Source organism: Chiloscyllium plagiosum, chromosome 21 (assembly GCF_004010195.1).
Source record: "Chiloscyllium plagiosum isolate BGI_BamShark_2017 chromosome 21, ASM401019v2, whole genome shotgun sequence".
Taxonomy (NCBI): domain Eukaryota; kingdom Metazoa; phylum Chordata; class Chondrichthyes; order Orectolobiformes; family Hemiscylliidae; genus Chiloscyllium; species Chiloscyllium plagiosum.
Window position 1 is genome coordinate 59,730,131 of NC_057730.1, and position 5,283 is coordinate 59,735,413.

The window sequence follows — 5,283 nt, forward strand, 5'->3', positions numbered from 1 at the left end:
GAAAACATACAATGTGGTGAAGATGATTGGGAATCCAGAGAATTCATTGGCTCTGAAACTACATAAGGTTGGCATCACTGACACTACAGAACTCTTAATCAGGGTCAGGGAGAGAAAGAAAGGGAACACATTCACTTTAAAAACAGCAGATGGTATTTCTCAAGGAAAAAGATTCAGGTGAATTAAACATTTGAATTAAGATCAGTTAAATGCTTTTGCGGAATGTGTCAGATTGGAAGCAAGACACAGGGAGACAGATACTCAGCAGAATGAGAGTTTGAAAATGGAAGTATTTCCACATCAGAAACCAGGTTAGGTCACTGAGTGCAGGGCTGATGGGTGAATGGGTCTCAGTGAGAATTGAGGAACAGACAGCAGAATTGCATTGCAGATATTGCAGCTCGAAACTGCGTATTCATGTAGTGCGGTAGACCACAGCAGCAGGAGAAGCAGACCTGCATTCAACTCATTAAAGCTACCAGACATGACCAACAGATCTGATCGAAGCTCTGCAGTCCTGTCACATTCAGTCATAAATGATGATGGTCGATTAAACAAATGACTGGAGGAAAGGGATCCACAAATATACCCATCCTAAATAATGGGACAGACCTGCACATCAGTGTAAAAGAGAAGGATGTTCTATCTGCACCATCTTCTGCCAGAAGTGTTAAGTCGATTATACACCTCACCCTCATCATAATGCCCACAAAATCACAGATGCCAGTATTCAACCAATTTAATTCGCTGCACGTGACATGAAGAATCAGCTGAACACAGTAGATACAACAAAGGCAATGGGCCCTGACACCAGTCCTGTAATAGGACTGAAGACTTGTGCTGCACAACAAGCCGTGTTTCTGGGGAAGCTGTTTCATTCCAGCTCCAACTCTGACATCTCCCTGCCAGTATGGAAAATTACTCAGCGATATCCAGTCCCCTAAAACGGGAATAATTACAATCTGACCAATTGCCACCTCTTCAGTCCCACCACGACAGCCCAATTGGTGGGAGTTCTTTTTGACAGAGTTGTCAAGCAGCACACCAATAACCTGCTCAGTGTGGTTTTTGACAGGACCCCGTGTGGAAATGTCACTGGGTTACTAATCCAGACCAGGCTAATGCTCTGGCAGCGGGTGGAAGTTAAAGACAATTAATAAAATATCGAGATCTAAAATCTGGTGTCAGTAACAGTGACCTTGAAGCCAATATCGATTGTAAACAGAATGTTCTTCTCCAATGTACTTTTAGGAAGTGAATCTCCCATGATTTCCTGGGCTGGGCTAAAAGTGACTCCAAAGATTCTGACATGTGATAAACATTTCAATGGTCTCTGAAACGACCATTCAAGGGCACTCATTTGTATCAACCTACTCCGGGGTCTGAAAGGGTGAACCCGGATAGAACACCCGGCCTCAGCATCAGTATCGGAAAAGGGAATGGGAACACAGTCCTGTCGACCCTGCAGAGACCTCCTTCCTTACACCTGAGAGCTTGTGACTACATTCACAGAGCTTTCCCACAGACTGCACAGAAACATCGGGAAAAGGAGTAGGTCATACAACACATTGAGCCTCCCTGTTCGAGTTCATGGAAAAAATCTCCTCAATGCACTTACCCCACACCATATACATATCCGTTAATGTTACTAACCTTGGGAAGCTATAAAATAGGCGGTGCAGCAGTATGATTGGTCCATCGAGTTTGCTAACCAATTCATTGCAATGATGGTTAGCCCTTCATTTCCACACCGTACTCCTGCTCTCCCACCATCCCTTTACTGACTCTAAATCCTTATTTATGATCAGTGTCTTGGTTTCGAGGTGCGAGCGAATTCCCCAGGTTTACCAGTCAGTGAGTGCAGACAATTATTCTCATCTCAATGCAGAATGACTGCCTGTACCTAATACTGTGGCCCCTTGTTTTAGATGCCCCAGCCAGGGGAATAATCATCCCTGCTTCCAATCTGTCTCACCCTGTCAGAGTTTTGTCTATTTCACTGAGATCTCCACTCATTTTCCTCAACCCCATGGAATACTGGACCAGTCTCCCAAACTCTGGTCCCACAACAAGCCCGTCATCCCGGAGATCAGTCTGGTCATCCTTCACTGCTCTCCCTCAATGTCAGGTTTGTCCTTTATTAGGTAAGGAGACCAAAACTGCACACAATACTACACGATTTTCGAGATGATATCTCACCAATGGCCTGTACAGCTGCAGTAAGACACCCTCGCTCCTGGACTCACATCCCCCCGAAATTCATTTGAAGGTCAACACACCATATATCTTCCTCACTGCTTTCTGTTTCTGCAATATTGCTTTCAGTGACTGGTGTACAAGGAGATGCAGATCCTTTTCGGTATTACAGCTCCCCACTTGGTTGGTCTGTGTACACTGGTCAGTGTGCCAATGCCATGCTCAGTATTGACTTCTGGTTACAGAACTCCCTGCGCTGCATAGGCCTCAGAGGTTTATGCAGGAGGAAACATCAAAAAGGAGCATACGTCCCTTTGTAAATCAACATGTTTCAACCAATCCCTTTCAATTGGTAGGCTGCCAATTTATCGTTTCCACCAAAGAGCACACTATCATCTCTATCCACATTGTTTTCCATTTGTCACGTATTACACATTCACTCCACTTGTCATAGTCTTCTCGGTGCTTTTTTACACCCTCCTCACCCACTCACAATCCAACATCCGTTAGTGCTGTCAGCAGGCTGGGATATATTGTATCTGATTCGAGCAACCAAATGTTTAAAGGGCATTGTGAACAGCTGGGCCTCAAGCACCGATCCCTGCGACACCTCAGCAAACTTGCTTTGTTAATTTCTGTTTATGTATTTCGTGAATCTAGGAGTCACTCGCTGGGCCAGCATTTATTGCCTGTCCCTATTTGCCCTTGAGAAAGTGGTGGTGAGCTGCCTTGTTGAACGCTGCAGTCCACCAGCTGTGGTTGACCTCCAATGCCATTAGGGAGGGAATTCTAGGATTCTGACCCAGTGACTGTGAAGGAGTGGTGATATATTCCCAAGTCAGAATGGTGAATGGCTTGGAGGGAACCTGAAGATGACGGTATTCCCATACATCTGCAGCTCTTGTCCTTCTAGATAGACGTGGTCGACAGTTGGGAAGATGGTCTCTAAGGATCTTTGATGAATCATTTCATTGCAGCATTTAGATAGTAAAACACTGCTGCTGCTGCTGCTGCTGCTGCTGCTGCTGAGCATTGATGATGGAGCATTGTGGATGAAGGGAGAGTCAAACTGGCTGCTTTGTCCTGCATGATATAAAGCTTCTTGAGTGTTGTTGGTGCTGCACTCATCCAGGCAAATTGGGAGTCTTCCATCGCACTTCTGACTTTTGCATTATAGATGATGGACAGACGTTTGGAAGTCAGGATGTGAGTTACTCGCCGCAGTTTTCCTAGCTTCTGACCTGCTCTTGTAGTTACTGAGTTTATGTGGAGAAACCAGTGAGTTTCTGAGCAATGATTATCCACCAGGATTTTGATACTGGGGGATTCAGTGATAGTAACACCATTGAATGCCAAGGGGCAGGTTAGATTGTATTTTAGTGGTGATGGTCACGGTCTGGCATTCGTGTGGCCTGTATATTACTTGCCACTTGTCAGCCTGGATACTGTCCAGATCTTGTTGCATTTGAACATGGACTGCTTCAGTATCTGAGGAGCCACAAATGTTGCAGAACATTATACAATCATTGACGAAAATCCCCACTTCTGACCTTAAAATAGAGCTAAGGTAATTGATGAATCAGCCCTAAAAAAGTTTTCGGCCGAGGCCACTGCCCGAGGGACTCCTACAGACCTTTCCTGCAGCTGAGTTGACTGACCTTCATCAACCATGACCATCTTCCTACGTGTCAGGTATGAATCTAGCCAGCGGGATGTTTGCCCCCGATACACATTGATTCCAGTTTTGCAAAGGCCCCTTGATATCACACAGGGTCGAAGGCAGCCTCGTTTTAAAGGGCTGTCACTCTCGCCCCAACTCTGTAATTCAGCTCTTTTGTCCATGTTTGAACCACGGTAATGAGGTCAGGAGCTGTGTGACCCTGGTGGAGCCCAAACTGGACGTCATTGACCATGGTATTGCTGAACAAGCGCTGCTTAAAAGCACTGAAACCTTCCATCACTTTCCTGATGATCGAAAGTAGACTGATCGGGTAGTAATTGGCCGGACTAGATTTGTTCTGCTCATTTATATACAGGAGATACTTGGGGTAATTTTCCACATAATCGGGATAATGTTCTGCAACATTTGTGGCTCCTCAGATACTGAAGCAGTCCATGTTCAAATGCAACAAGATCTGGACAGTATCCAGGCTGACAAGTGGCAAGTAATATACAGGCCACACAAATACAGTTACATTGTAACTGTATTGAAACAGTTTGGCTAGCGGAGTGGCAAGTTATGGAGCACAGGTTTTCAGTACTATTGCCAGAACATTGTCAGATTATGGACCTTATGGAGTATCCAGTATTTCCAACCGTTTCTGGATATCGCGTGGACTGAATTGGTTGATGACTGGTATCTGAATCACTGCAGAACACTGGAGGAGGCTGAAATGGATCACCCACTCAGCACTTCTGACTGAAGATTGTTGCGAATGAATCAGCCTTATCTTATACACTGAAGTGCTGGGCTCTTCAATCACGGAGGAAGGGGTTATTTGTGGAATCTCTTCCTCCAGTGAATTGTTTAATTGTCCCCAACGTTTCTCGACTGGGTGATCTGGTCTGATCCTTTGCTTCTGGGATCACTTAGCTCTGTATATCACTTACCGTTTATGCTATTTGGCGCACAAGTAGTCCTGTTTGGTGGCTTCAACAGGCTGACACCTCATTTTCATGTTTGCCTGGTGCTGCTCTTGCCATCCTGCACATTCCACTGAACCAATGTTGATCCTCTGGATTGATGGTAATTGTTGCGAGGGCGATATACCAGGCCATGAGGTTGTGTGGCTGTACAATTCTGCTGCTATTGATGACCCACAACACCTTATGGACACCCTGATTTGAGCTGCTAGATCTGTTCGACGTCTGTCCTATTTAGCACCATGATAATACCACCCAAAATAGTGGACGTTATTCTCAATGTGCAGGTGTGACTTTGTTTCCACAATGACTATGCAGTGGTCACTCTTACCGATACTGTCATGGACAGATACTTCTGCAACTGGCAGATTAGTAAGGCTGTGGTCAAGTATGTATTTTCCTCTTGTTGGTTCCTTCACCACCTGCCGCAGAACCAGTCTAGCA